General features: G+C 39.8%; 1 long non-coding RNA gene across 1 annotated transcript; it reads right to left on the reverse strand.

Annotated features, from left to right (window-relative positions):
- Nucleotides 1-11,863: 11,863 nt before the first annotated feature.
- LOC135270067 (uncharacterized) lies at nucleotides 11,864-13,111 on the reverse strand. The gene is made up of 3 exons (XR_010338288.1): nucleotides 12,984-13,111; nucleotides 12,366-12,486; nucleotides 11,864-12,101 (listed from the first exon to the last, which is right to left on the reverse strand). It is a non-coding gene; the product is annotated as an uncharacterized LOC135270067 (long non-coding RNA).
- Between the last annotated feature and the right edge of the window lie 2,781 nt (nucleotides 13,112-15,892).

Here is a 15,892-nt window from a genome sequence, read left to right on the forward strand (position 1 = left end):
GATCTACTAATGTATGTATTTTTTTTCAACCAAACACAGATGGAAAATACAATATTCATGAGATGTGAAATCTGTGTATATAGAGAGTTGACTTTATATACACGGGTTCTCTAGTGCTGACTTCAAGACTCAAGTATGCATGGATTTTGGTATACGCGAGGCTCCTGGAACCAATTGCCTGTAGGGCAAAAGGCAACCTATAGAGATAGTAAAAAAAAAAAAAAAAAAAAAAAAAAGTCAGTGGATGCCAGGGTTTAGGGTGGGGTAAGGATGAATTTTGGAGCACAGACTGTAATTGATATCATATAGTCTTTTCAGATGGTATCAGTTTTGATAGTTTGTAACTTTATAGAAATTTCTCCATTTTGTGTAAGTTACCTAATTTGTTGGTGCTCCGTTGTCCGTTGTCCAAAGTATTTCCTTATTATCCTTTTTGTTTTCTTGTAATGTCAGTAATAATATCCTCTCTTTTATCCCTGGTTTTGATAATTTGGTTATTTCTTATTTTTTTCTTGTTGAGTTTAAAAGTATTTTTTTTTTCAATTTTGTGGATATTTTCAAAGCCAGCTTTTGATTGTGTGGATTTTCTGTTATTTTTCTATCCTCTGTGTCATTAATTCCCTCTCTGATGTTTATTAATTTTTAGTTTTGTCTGCTTTTCGGCCAATGTTTTACAGTAAAATTGAGATTCTTGATTAATGATCTATTTTTCTTAAAAAGGGTATTTATAATCACAAATTTCTTCTAGCAAGATTTTAGCTGTAGCTCACAAATTTTGGTGTGTTGTGCATTTATTTAATTTATGTTAATATTAATATTAATTTCCCTTGTGATTTTTTCTTGACCTATTAGTTATTTAGAAACATGTTAATTCCTGCATATTTATGGCTTCCTCTCATTTCTTTCTGTTTTTAATTTCTAATTTCAAAATTAGAGAAAAAAATCATGGTCGGAGAAGAAAGTAGGGTTTCTGTAGTTATCCGTTAGGTGTGATTGGTTTACAACGCCGTTCAAGCATTCTATTTCCTTGTTGTTCTTCTGCATCATTGTTCATTCATTTTTCAAAGTGACCCATTGATGTCTCCAGATATCACTTTCAACTCACAAGGACTCCTTCCTTCACCAAACTTGAGTCATCCTCCTCTAGGCCCTTTTCCCAGAGAGGCCTCAAACTTAGTCTGCTGCCTTCCTCTGGCTTGCCAAGAACAGTTTTAATAAAGAATCTTGCTAAACAAGTTGAACAAGAATCGCTGTACCCCTAACCAAGTTCCTTTTAGTAATTTTCCGTCCACAGACCCTCCTCACTCTCCTGGTGGGTCTTCTTGACTAGTCTCTCCCGATAACCTCCCACCTATGATTGATCAGGGAGGTGGGCAATTAGGTCTCCAATATTCTGGGCCTGCCACACCTGGAAAAGAGCCTTTGTCCTATGAATAAATGCTGGATGGATAAAGGTAGCCCCCAACCTTTAGCCAAACTTGATTGAAATTTTACCTTCTACAATAGAGGGCTGAAAGTAGGGAGGGAAGGAGCTAAGAAATGCGGGCTCCCAACTCTCCCAGGAAGATATCATATTTCTTCCTATGGAGACTGAAGGTACAGAAGAGGAAAGCCCAGTCTTTTTTTTATCACATCTACCTAGAGTGGAGCCTCCGTCATGCTAAGCTGGGGATGAGGAAGATCAGAGTAGGTTGTGGCTGCAGTGTCAGACTCTCGCTGTTCCTACCAAGATTAGTAGACATTCTTGAATAAATGTTTCTTCATTTGACTGGGCCTAGTGGCTCACACTTGTAATCCCAGTACTTTGGGAGGCCAAGGTAGGCAGATCATTTGAGGTCAAGAGTTCGAGACCAGCCTGGCCAACATGGCAAAACCCCATCTCCACAAAAAAATTACAAAAATTAGCTGAGTGTGACGGCATGCACCTGTAATCCTAGCTATTCGAGAGGTTGAGGCACGAGAATCACTTGAACCTGGAAGGCAGAGGTTGCAGTGAGCCGAAATCGCACTACTGCCCTCCAGCCTGGGCTACAGCTTGAGACTCTGTCTCAAAAAAACAAAAAAACAAAAAACCAGAAGTTTTATTTGCTGTATATCTTTAGGACAATTTCCAAAAACTTTAAACTGTTGGTTTTCAAATACCACATGTTGTAGTGGGAACTAAACATTGAGTGCACATGGCATAAAGATAGACAGCAATGGTAGAAACTGGGAACTACTGGGGAGAAGTGGGGGGCAGGGCCTGGAAAACTAGCCACCAGGTACCGTGCTGACACCTGGGTGACTGGATCAGTCGTACCCCAAACATCAGTATCACACGGTATATCCACACAGCACATGTGATGGTTAATACTGAGTGTCAACTTGATTGGACTGAAGGATACGAAGTATTGATCCTGGGTGTGTCTGTGAGGGTGTTACCAAAGGAGATTAACATTTGAGTCAGTGGACTGGGAGAGGCAGACCCACCCTTAATCGAGTGGGCACCATCTATCTAACCAGCCGCCAGTGAATGTAAAGCAGGCAGAAAAACGTGAAGGGAGGAGACAGGCCTAGCCTCCCAGACTACGTGTTTCTCCCATGCTGGATGCGTCCTGCTCTCGAACATCGAACTCCCAAGTTCTTTGGTTTTGGGACTCAGATTGGCTCTCCTTGCTCCTCAGCTTGTAGATGGCCTATTGTGGGACCTTGTGATCATGTGAGTTGATACTTAATAAACTCGCCTTTACATTGTGTGTGTGTGTGTGTGTGTGTGTGTGTGTGTGTCCTATTAGCTCTGTCCTCTAAGAGAACCCTGACAAACATAGCACACCTGTACATGGACCTTCTGAATCTAACATAAAAGTTGAAATTATTTTTAAAAATAAAAAAACCTTTTTTTTTTTAAGAAAATTTTCATCAATTATGGTAAGACTGGTGTTTCTGTGGAGTCTTTCTTGCCAAAATTCTGGAATTGGATCTCCAATCTGATTTTAACACTGACTTTTTTTTATTTTTTATTTTTTTGAGATGGAGTTTCGCTCTTCTTGCCCAGGCTGGAGTGCAATTGCATGATCTCAGCTCACTGCAACCTCCGCCTTCAGAATTCAAGCGATTCTCCTGCCTCAGCCTCACAAGTTGCTGGGATTAGAGGTGTGTACCACCATGCCTGGCTAATTTTGTATTTTTAGTAGAGACGAGTTTTCACCATGATGGTAAGGCTGGTCTCGAACTCCTGATCTCAAGTGATTCACCCACCTTGGCCTCCCAAACTGCTAGGCTTACAGGCGTGAGCTACTACACCCGGCAAACACTGACTTTAAATAATGGTTGCCTTGACACCAAATTATGATTTAATGTAACTTCAGTATATAAATGTATTTCTTTAGGAATTATTACTTATATTAGGTTACTCAGACAATCTTTTGAGAATATTTTATTTATCTCAATATGCATATTGAGCTAGATAGGAGCTTTTTAAAGGAATAGGTACTCAATGAGAGAAAAATATGTGTAGTTTTAAATGGCCTCAATTCTTTTTTTTTTTTTTTTTTTTTTGAGTCAGAGTCTCACTCTGTTGCCCAGGCTGGAGTGCAGTAGGGTAATCTTGACTCACTGCAACCTCTGCCTTCTGAGTCCCAGTGATTCTCCTGCCTCAGCCTCCTGAGTAGCTGGGACTACAGGTGCATGCCACCATGCCTAGCTAACTTTTTGTATTTTTAGTAGAGACAAGGTTTTGTCATGTTAACCAGGCTGGTTCCGGACTCCTGACCTCAGGTGATCTGCCCACCTCAGCCTCCCAAAGTGCTAGGATTACAGGTGTGAGCCACCGCACCCAGCCCTGGTCTCAATTATTTATATTTCCCTATGTTTAGGTCCTTTCACTGTGAACACTGGTATGTCCTACCCTCTGGCTTTGGGCTCTGCCTTGTGATTCGCTGCAGTCAATTGAATATAAGCAAACGTGACACACGAAAAACTTGAAAAGTGTTTACTCGAATAGGCTGGCTTGCTCTTTCCTGTCTGCAGTCACCACAGGAACAGGCTGGACTGGGCAGCTGGAGAATGAGACACACAGAATAGAATGGAGTTGCCCAGTCATACTAGTTGGGACCATTCTATATCAGAGCAGTAAGCCAGCCCCTAGACATAACGAAACCCAGCAGAAATCAGCAGACCTCTTAGGCAATTCATGGCTGCCTGCAGGGTGAGCCACTGAACTCAGCTGAGCAGAGCCTGTATCAGCTGAACCCACAAACTAGTAAGCTTAGATCTTTTTTGTTGTTTGCCACTGAGGTTTTGTAGTTGTGTGTTATGGTCGAAAATCGTTATTGCAATAGATAATTGTTAGGAGACTTTACTATACATGCTATTATTTTGACAGAGTGAATAATGAATCCATGTCTAAATATTTAAAAAGTAAAAAATTGAGATAAAAATTTTATAATTATTAAAATATAAGCCATTAAAGATCCCTGTAAACTTCTATGTAAAATTATACAAATAAAAATGGAATCACTTAAAAATATACTTGAATCTTATTCACTACTGATTGATAGATGGGAAAATTATTTTGTCAAATTGCTCAATTTTATTATTAATACTTTTAAAATATAAATTTAAAATTTTATATGTTTAAAAATGTAATTTTTTGGAAAAATTGTTTATATTATTGTATTTGTGGTCTATAATATAGAATGGTCTAAACTAGTATTATAAATTGGTTGCATTCTGTTTTACAAGCACAATCTTCTCTGTTATCTAGTTCTGCTTCTGTTTTTTAATAGGAATGTTTCTTATTTGCCAAACTTATATGATGGTTTCTATTTTCTTTAATTCTTTAATGAAAAGAATTAATTTCTTTAATTCTTTAATTCTGTTTTCATTATCCTTTTGGTCTCCCAAGTTCTTTCATGTCTGAGAATGTCTGACTTACTGCCTTTATGTCTGAACTGTAACGAGGCTGCCTGTAATGGAAAAGGAAGGTTACACATCCTTCACTCGGAGCATTAGCTGTGGACTTAGAAGATTTTTCAGTATAAGCCAGTAAAAAAAAATTCCCTGCCAGTTGCTTACATTTTGTGTCTGGGTTTCTGTAATGTTTTTTCTTTAATATTAAATTTAAAAAAATAGCTGAATGCATATCAGTTTCTCTATCAATTTTTCCTAGAAATCAATGTGATATCTTTTTTTTGTTTTTCAGATTCAGTCATGTCAAAGAAAACTGCTCAAATATAATATTTGAAATTTTTTTAAGTTTGTGTGGTTATTGTCTTCACTTTGGGGCCACCAATTACACTTTCATTTCCATGCCTCTGCCTTTGCCTTAATGCTCCCTATTAAACTCTCTCTAATTGATTTAATGCCGTTCTGTTTTTATTTGTATTCTCTAATCTATAAAATTCATTTTACTTGATAACTTAGCCTTATCTATGCCCATTTTGCTTTTCATCCAAATTTATTTATTAATAAAAATAGTTTTGTTCTTCCTTGCTTTATTATGATAGCTTTCCAATATTCCCCTTAATTTCATTGGGATTTTACCTTTGTGAGCTTATTTGATTGAACTTGCATTCTTATTATTTCCTTTAATTATGACACACTCTTGCAGGAGGCTCGTCTCTTCCCTGGTTATTTACTCTTCCAGACAGGAGTATGTGTATTTGCACACTCCATTCTTTTCTATTCTCAAAAAAATTGCTTGGTATGTTTGAAAAATTGTCAAATGTTTTTTCTTTTTCTCACCTTTCAAATACCAAAAATCATAGTCAAGATCAGTTTACCTGGGAGTGAAAGTCCCCGGAAGCCATGCCTGGCTTGCACATTGGGATGGTGACTGGGCAGATTGCTGGAGGCTGAGCGTGGACTGCAGGAGACTGAGGAACTCCGGGAACTCACAGTCTCAGGGACAGCCCTCCTGCCCCTGCCACACTTGTGTGATTACACTTCCAAGAAAACACTCTCTCCTCTCCCTTCCCAGTCTAAGTTCTCAGAGTCAAAAGGAAAGAAAAATCCCCTCATGTTTCTGACAGGGGGAGAAGAAAAGTATGTATTTTGAAATATGCCCAACGCGTTCTCTATAACAAGACCTACTCCATAGGGAAAATCTTGACCACAACCATATCTGACTTGCGAGAACGGCAATTAAGCAACTCCAGCTACTCTAACCTTCTTGTCTCATCTAAAGGAAGGTTCGGTGGAAAGTTAAGAAACACCTTTAAGGCAAATACCTTAAAATTTTACAACTGGCAGCTTGATCAAGAAGTTCTTCTTGTATTTATATAGCAGGTGAACCTTGCTGACACTCTTTTTTTCTTCTATGTTTATCTTAGTTATCCTAGTTAGAGGTTTATGAATTGTATTGATCTTTTCAAAGATCAAGCTTTGGATTACTAATTTTCTTGTCAAAGAAACTTTTCATCTTTATTGCATAATTTTTTATTTCTGACAGGTTATTTTTGGTACTTTCACAGGGGTTCCGTCTCTCTGCTTACATTTCCCATCTGTTTTTTGTCTACATTTTTATTAGAACTCTTAACATGCTAGTCATAGTTAATTTCCTGCCTGACAATTCCACACTTTGTGTTATATCTGGGTCTAGTTCTTATATTTGCTTTGTCTTTTCAGGCTGTGTTTTTTCCTGCCTTTTTAACCTGTCATGTAATTTTTTTGTGTGAAAAGCTGGACATAATGTATTGGAAAATTGAAATTGAGGTAAGTAGACCTTCAGTGTGAAGTTTTATGTTGTTCTGCCTAGGAGTTCTGCTATGCTTCATGTTTCCTGTGGCTTCAGGTGCCAGAGGCTTGAAATACGTCTCGTGTTTTCATTTTTGTCTCTCCTCACGTCTTTGAGCTTCCCTATGCCCCACTTCCCTAGAAGTGGGCTTCCCTACACTCCACTTCCCTCCTTAAGTGGAGTCTGCAGCTCACCTCTTTCGGTTATAGCCCGCCGTTATTATATGGAAGCCCTGCTGAGGAGCTGGTAAGATTTGGGACTGCAGAAGCATTCTATACTTTATAATTATATCTTAGTCTTTCAGTCACCTGTTCCCCGGTCTCCGACTTAAAAGCCTGTCTTAGCTTTCCACCAAACCTTCCTTTAGATGAGACAAGAAGGCTAGAGTAGCTGGAGTTGCTTAATTGCTGTTCTCTCAAGTCAGTTACGGCCGTGGTCAAGATTTTCCCTATGGAGTAGGTCTTGTTATAGAGAACGCGTTGGGCATATTTCAAAATACATACTTCTCTTCTCCCCTTGTCAGAAACATGAGAGGATTTTTCTTTCCTTTTGACTCTGAGAACTTAGACTGGGAAGGGAGAGGAGAGAGTGTTTTCTTGGAAGTGTAATCACACAAGTGTGGCAGGGGCAGGAGGGCTGTCCCTGAGACTGTGAGTTCCCAGAGTTCCTCAGTCTCCTGCAGTCCACGCTCAGCCTCCAGCAATCTGCCCAGTCACCATCTCAATGTGCATGCCAGGTATGGCTTTGGGGGCTTTCACCTTAGAAAGGTGAAAAAAATAAAAACTGATCTGATTATGAACGTCTGAATTTACCTGTCTTCTAGATTTGGGGGTGAAGTTTCACCGTGCAACCTCAATTTTATGATGGGTCAAAGAAGTCATTTACTTTCAGCTTAGTCTGTGTTTCATCATCATAAGAACAGGAATAATGACTTCCAGGTTATTTACGTGTCTGTGGTGAGACTGGACACCCAGCATCCTATCTCCTCACCTGGACCTGTCTGTCCTTCCTTCTGAGCCACAGATTTCTATACACTGAGGCTATGAACGGCGCAAGTAAGGAGAAAGCTAAACTGAGTGGTTTTTTAGTGAACCTGTTTTTTCCTCTTAGATGTCTGAGATTTTGTTGAATGTTCCCTACCATAAATGACTCTATTCCCCTGGTGATAATGCATCTTCAACTTGAATACTAACTTAGCGTAAAGTCTTGGGTGTTCCTTCTTAATTCTGCTGATATCCTCAGTGCCACCTGTCAGAGTGGAGACTGGGTTAGGGGATTCCCAGAGCTAAGCCTCAGTCTTCTACTTCTTTCCTTTCTTTTTAAAAATTATTATTATTTTCTCTCTTCATTCCCCTGCCCTTCTGAAATTTATGGCATGGAATTGTTTCATTTCGTTTATTTAATTACTGGTAATGGGTTTTTTTTTTTTTCACTGAGTTATAACAATTTTGTTAATTATCTATTGCAGTTGGAAGATTCTGTACCTGCTGTCAAGGTGTCGCTCCCCAGAATTTTAAAGAGAAGTTTTAAAGTAAGATGCTTTGGCTAGTATTTGCAAGAATATATATATATATTTCTTACATGATAAGCAAAACAATAGATTTTTTTTTTCATTTCAAGAAAAAAAAAAAACTTGGAGGAAGAATTCAGAGGCAGCATCCTTCATGAGTGCAGTAGACAGCAGGCTTATCTTAGTGAGACACTGGTTCCTGTAGTTGTGTGACTTTGAACAGCGATATCTACAATCTTTCAATATTGTTTGTGCACCAACTGCATTCTCTGCATTGTATCACTGGGGATTTATTGATGAGTAAAACAAATTCCTACCCTCAAGTAGTTTACAAGCAAAAGAGTTAATAACCATGGAATTTCAGAATTCCACTGTCTTTTCATGTGTGCAGAGATTACTTTCTTCATTTTTAAAATGAGAAGTTTGCCTCAATGACTGAACAATATTGCACCTCTAGACCTAATAATCTTTGATTCCCAAGGACAAGAATCAGAACTAACAAGGTATATAGTGACAAAAGAATTTTCATCACGAGGAACCTATAAGAAACCACAGAGTAGAGAGACTTGTGTGTAAAGCACTTAAAATGGACGGGAAGCCCATCAGCATAGTGTGTGTCCGTATTTTCTAAAAAGAGTTAAGTTCATAGGTTATTGTGTAGAAGAGTGGGAATTCTCGATGTCTTTGGACTCTATCATGTTGGTCTCTTGGCAACTTAGATGAAGCAATTTTTTATTGCTTTGTCCATGTAATAAACACTGATACATTTTTCAGTTTAAAATTTACCAAGTCTGCTACTTTATCCCATAATTTTTATAATAATTGAAAGAAAATATCTACAGTTGTTTAACATGACAGGTAGAAAAATGATCAAAGGGATTTTCTTAAATTTCCTTCTAATTCAGGGGCAAAAGAACACAGTCAGTGAGGGTCTTTGCTCTTGTTCTCAAATTTTCTTCTGTCCAAATGCCTCAGCCTTGAATTCAAGAGAAGTGGTGCAGGATTTAATTGCTCCTACTTGTCTTCCCTGGGCAACGCTGCAGCTAGAAGAACAAGCGATAAGGTGAGAGTATTTAACACTCAGCAACAATACCAGGAACTTGTTCAAACTTTGTTTTTGAAGCTTCTTGACTTTCCAGTGATTTATTTCTTCCACACATGGTTTCATAGAACTTCACTTGGAGATGAAGAGAAATAGCAAATAACAGCATCTTTTGTCTATAACCAGAATATTGCAAGCCTTTTCAAAAGGTGTTGCAAAAAGAATAAAGTATAAGCTACCTAGGCGTTGTTCGCCTGAGTCTCAGATCCTACTCATGTAAGTGAAACACGAAATCTTTTCAACAAGGACTAATAACGAGCTTATTATTTTTTAACATATATACAATTTATTCACTATAATATTGCTAGTAGAAGGCTGGAAATAACTCAGATGACAATAAACAGGAAAATTACTAGTTATGTTCTATCTATACAATAAAATTTATGCAACTGATTTAAAGTTAAGGATGCACCCTCTTATTTTAATGTGTATGTATGAGTGGATATGTGATATGTTGTCAAAGAAGATTGAAAAATTCAATTTAAAGAATACCTAGGATATCTGCTATTGTATAAGCAAAGAAAATGCTATACAGACGTTCTAAAATAAAGCAAACACACCCAGACTCTGACCACTGAACTTTGGACCAGTGTTGCTCTTCATTAGTACCCAGAAATGTATGGACATTTTCTACGTCATTGTTTCAAACTTGTCTTTAGAGCTTCCTGGAGCAGCATGGAAAAAGGCTTTCAGAGCTTCGGGAGACAGCATTTCATCTAAGTGCAGCTTCCGGCAGTGAGATGTATTTGGAAGGTTTGCTCCACTATTGTAAGTTCCCAGGCAGGCCCATGTGACTCTGCAAAGCCTAGGCCTGAGCCAGGTTTGTTTGAAACGTCAGCCAAACTGCTGGCACCTTACACCATGATATGATTTGGCTGTGTGTTCCTACCCAAATCTCACATCAAATTGTAATTTCCCAGTGTTGGAGGGGCCCAGTGGGAGGTGATTGAGCCATGGGTGTGGATCACCTTCTTGCAGTTCTTGTGATAGAGTTTTCCTTACATCTGCTTGTTTAAAAGTGTGTAGCACCTTCCCCACACTTCCTGCTGGCCATGTGAAGATGGGCTTGCTTCTCCTTCACCTTCCACTATAATTGTAAGTTTCCCGAGGCCTCCCCAGAAACAGAAGCCTGTACAGCCTGCAGAACCCTGAACTGATTAAACCTCTTTTCTTTAAAAATTACCCAGTCTCAGGTATGTCTTTATAGCAATGTTGAGAATGGACTGATACCATGAGCATCTCAAATGCCATCATCACAGGTAATATCTATCAAACTCTTACTTTAGCTGCTCTATATTTATTCATTTATTTCTAATAATGACTCCATGAGATAGGTGCTGTTACTGTCCTCTTTTTACAGGTGACATTTGCATAAAGTTGGTGACTTATTCTGGACTCTCCAGCTGAGAAGGGGTTGAGCTAGAGCTGAAATGTATGCAGTCTGACAATAGAGACCTTGCTATTGTTCACTCTCTTTTAGGCTCCCTCTAAGGCTCAGTTTCAGCCCAGGATGCAAGACACACTGTGCAAAGATAGCATAACTGTGGTTTAAAGAAAGCTAGACTCACATTGGCCCATATCCCAGTCCCAGCACAATGTAGCAATGTGGAAAATTGGCCCAGGAGTCTAGTTTAGAAATGCCTCTCCAACTAGGTAGGATTACCTGGCTTATGTTGAATTCTATGCTGGGCTACTTTGAGATGTTCCCCTAAAGCATTATTAAATGATGCCACACAGTCATATACTCTGGGCATCGAACAGAGACAAATACAGCTACCTGCAAACATCCCCAAAGGCTTCAGGTTTACTTTTCCTGTCTCCTACTCACTAGCCAAATAAGTAATTCACTGCTTTCCACAACAGGCGCCTGCTCTTCTTGGCTCTCTACAGAGACTCATACCTATGCCTCTGTAAATGTCCATCCTTCATGGCTCCAAAGATAAGGAAGTTTCTCAGTTTTCCTAGGTGAAGTGACAGCAGCTTTTATATATTCATTGTAACATTTATCATTCATCATTCTCCTCATCTAAGATCCATTTTATTCCTCCCTTATTTTTCATAGCCGTAAGAACAAGTTTTGTACCAAATTTGGTCTTCTGTACCAAATGGTGTCTTGCTCAGAGTGTGAATTCAGTAAACATTTTTAAAATAAATAAATAAATAAGTAAAGAGTAAATGGATTGTGTTAGGGAAGCAGGACACAGGGTAATATAGGTTTAGCATTACTAATCCAAACATCTGAAATGTGAAATGCTCCAAGATACGAAATTTTTGAGCACCAACATGATAACACAAGTGGAAAATTCCACACCTGATTTCATGTGACGGGTCAGAGCCAACATACAGTCAAACTTTGTTTTATGCACGAAATTATTTAAAATATTTTATAAAATTGCTTTCAGGCCATGTGTAGAAGATACGTATGAAACATTAATGAACTTTGTGTTTGGACTTGGGTGCCAACCCTAAGAGATCTCATGTACATGCAAATATTCCAAAATCTGAAGAAATTCAAAACACTTCTGGTTCCAAGTATTTTGGATAAGAGACCCTTAACCTGTATCAGCAAATTTTCAGAGAGAGGTTGATGGGAGGATATATTCATAAAGCAATGGAATAATTCTGCATTGCCTCTGTAGAGCAGTGCAGTTACCTAGAAAACATGATGTTCATCTTCATGCAGCTTTGCCAGTTGGATGTGAAACTCCCCCAGCTGATCCCTGTGGAAACCCATCCATCTCTTGTCACTTCGGTGGGGATATATGGAAACGTGACTACTAAGACAAAAGGAAAACAAAACCCTGCTCACGTGAAGTATTTGGGACAAAGTAGCTTTCTTCAGGTGTGGATGTGTTTTTGTCACTGCACAAGGAATCTAACACTGACAGATAAGATTTCTCCACCTGCCTCACTTTCTCTTCCAAGAGATAGTTGGCAGACTCTCTTTCCTATGAAAGGCATGGGCAAATGCTACTTAGGTAGCAGGTGGTGGAATAATTTGCCTAACTATGATTTAAAGCATATCACAATATTCCTGCCTATTCCTTGGGTTCCTTCATGTGGGAGATGCAGACTGGCCTATGTTTAGGACATTGACCTCTTCACACTCCAGTATCTCAATCTCAGCATCCTTTTTCTGGACACTGGAACATTACGTAGCTATAGATGAAAGATCTTTTGGAACTGGCCTCATGAAAAGGTATGTATAAAAGATAATATAAAGGTGCACATTATGATAGAGATTGTCTCCTTGTCACCCCACCCAAAACATATGCTTCCTGATGTTCAGGTACCTGGAAGGCCAAACACCTTGTCACAGACCATGTATGTTTTTTATAGCAAGAGTGTGGGTGTCATTGAGGTGTTGAGTAAGCTGACTGCTACAGTCCTGCTGCTCAGAAAGAATTCGGCTCTAGGGAAGCCTCTGGGTTCACTTTGCTCAGATGGTGCTGAACTCTCACCAACTTTACCTCTGCTTTTCTAGGCTGACCATCCCCTCCTGACACATGATTTCAATAGACAGTGTTGACACTATTGCCACACCCCGGTTCCCATGGACCTGGGAGATATCTTGTGTCTTCCTGATGAACTACTTTAAATAACCTCACCTTCATGGGCAAGAACACCAGCTCCTGCACGCTGTGGAGTTCCGCCACTGTAGAATGTCCAGTTTCCTCCTGCTTCTTTGCCTCTTCAGGTAATGGAATCACACTCTTATTCTGAATTTTAACTCTTTTCATCCCTTCCTTCATACATTTCTCTAGAGTTGAAATGAATTATTATTCTTCGTTTGCAAAGAAACTTCCTTTTCCTTTATGGAGAGCTCTCAGAATCTCCTGACTTTCATAAACTTTCCCAATTAAACAAAAGAACAATTTCTCTTTTCTTCCTTGTGCTAGAAACCAATTCCTATATTATAAATAAGCACTTGGGTTAGAAATATACATGCAAAACTTCTAATCTATGCCTTTTCTGTGATGTCCGTATATCTATATTGATAGAGAAGAAATAATAGAAGATTTCAAATATACAATTTTTTGCATGACATTCTGGATGATATTGCTGCTGAATTCTTTGTGTTGGTTAACTCAGTCTTCCCTACATCTTTTCTCTATTTGGGAAGATTGGAAGGTTCAGTTATACTTCCCAGGTTCCTTTGATGCTAGAATTCTGTACTGATTAACTTATGAGACATTTGGAATACAAGCTTGAGCAGAATCCATCTCTGTGAAAGTTTTGGAGGGTGCTCCTGATAAAAAGGGCCGTGGAAATAAGAGGTTCTTCCAACAGCCAGCCAGCATCTGTTATACAGACTCCTGAATATTGAGAGGCAAGACGGTGGTGGCAGGGAAGCCAGTTTTAACCCCTTATTTCCAGCATAGCTCCAGTGTGGTGGCCTCAGAGAGAACAGCTCTATTATTCCAGTCTGTGTTGTTTGAAGTGTAATGTAATTCCAAAAGGCTAATTCCAGGCCTACTCCTTAGACCTTCTAACAGATCCTGAAAATATCTTACTTTCTGTGTTAAATATCTTTCTGCTTAAAATGACTGGAATTGTTTGTGATTCTTGTAGAAAACCCTGACTGATACATTTCCCCATTGCTTAGCCAGAAAATAGGACTTCCAGCCTCAATCATCAGTCTCTGCTATCAGGCCTCCATCATCAGTCTCTGCTATAAGGCCTCCATCATCAGTCTCTGCTATCAGGCCTCCATCATCAGTCTCTGCTATGAGGCCTCCACCATCAGTCTCTGCTATCAGGCCTCCATCATCAGTCTCTGCTATAAGGCCTCTATCATCAGTCTCTGCTATCAGGCCTCCATCATCAGTCTCTGCTATAAGGCCTCCATCATCAGTCTCTGCTATCAGGCCTCCATCAGTCTCTGCTATAAGGCCTCCATCATCAGTCTCTGCTATCAGGCCTCCATCAGTCTCTGCTATCAGACCTCCATCATCAGTCTCTGCTATCAGGCCTCCATCAGTCTCTGCTATCGGGCCTCCATCATCAGTCTCTGCTATCAGGCCTCCATCATCAGTCTCTGCTATCAGGCCTCCATCATCAGTCTCTGCTATAAGGCCTCTATCATCAGTCTCTGCTATCAGGCCTCCATCATCAGTCTCTGCTATAAGGCCTCCATCATCAGTCTCTGCTATCAGGCCTCCATCAGTCTCTGCTATAAGGCCTCCATCATTAGTCTCTGCTATCAGGCCTCCATCAGTCCCTGCTATAAGGCCTCCATCATTAGTCTCTGCTATCAGGCCTCCATCAGTCTCTGCTATCAGACCTCCATCATCAGTCTCTGCTATCAGGCCTCCATCAGTCTCTGCTATCGGGCCTCTACCATCAGTCTCTGCTATCAGGCCTCCATCATCAGTCTCTGCTATCAGGCCTCCATCATCAGTCTCTGCTATAAGGCCTCTATCATCAGTCTCTGCTATCAGGCCTCCATCATCAGTCTCTGCTATAAGGCCTCCATCATCAGTCTCTGCTATCAGGCCTCCATCAGTCTCTGCTATCAGGCCTCCATCATCAGTCTCTGCTATCAGGCCTCCATCATCAGTCTCTGCTATCAGGCCTCCATCATTAGTCTCTGCTATCAGGCCTCCATCAGTCTCTGCTATCAGGCCTCCATCATTAGTCTCTGCTATCAGGCCTCCATCAGTCTCTGCTATCAGACCTCCATCAGTCTCTGGTATCAGGCCTCCACCATCAGTCTCTGCTATCAGGCCTCCATCATCAGTCTCTGCTATCAGGCCTCCATCATTAGTCTCTGCTATCAGGCCTCCATCAGTCTCTGCTACCAGGCTTCCATCAGTCTCTGCAGCCTTATCTTGCAGTCCTCTTGCCAACCTGTGTGTTCTCATTATGCCATCCAGAATCTATCAAGGTCTTCCAGATTTCTGTGTTTTGAATAGGACATTTACTCCTAAAAAGTGTCCCACTCCCTTTTTCTCACCCCTTCCCTGCCTTCCCTGACTCCCTTTCTTCTATGTCCAACTTAAATATCTTCTCTGGTGACCTTAAGTTGTTAAGGTAAAGCTAATGAGTTTGACTGTATCTGGTAGAAAATTCTGTAATTGAACTCATCACGCCCCGTTGCCGTGTACGTTCAGATTTCTTTCATTTTTATTTTTTTTGGATTCAGGTATCTATCTCCTCTTCTGGACTGCTAGTTTCTTAAGCTCAGGTACTTTATGCACAGTTTGCTCCCAAACATCTAAGAAATTAATGATAACTACTTAATAAAATTTTAAGTAAGGACATTGAAATTATTTACGGTTTCTTATTTTCTTTATATCATTTCTGTTTCTTTTATATTTGATATACTTTGCAGCTACCTGTAAAAATAGTGGCCTCTTGGATAGAAAGGTTGCCTAGCAATGAATGAAGTAAAGCATTAAAACTTTCCACCCTCATAAACAAGATTTACCCGTGCTGAGTGGCTGTTTTCTTGCTGTCCTACCCCACTTAAAGCCTATACATTTGGGTATGGCCTGAACAAATTCTCGGAGGAGAGAAATTGAATCTGTCTAGCTCGTTTGATAGAGATTCTATGCATGGGGGT

Source organism: Aotus nancymaae, unplaced genomic scaffold, assembly GCF_030222135.1.
Source record: "Aotus nancymaae isolate 86718 unplaced genomic scaffold, 86718_ANA_hifiasm-v0.15.2.pri h1tg000006l, whole genome shotgun sequence".
Lineage (NCBI taxonomy): Eukaryota > Metazoa > Chordata > Mammalia > Primates > Aotidae > Aotus > Aotus nancymaae.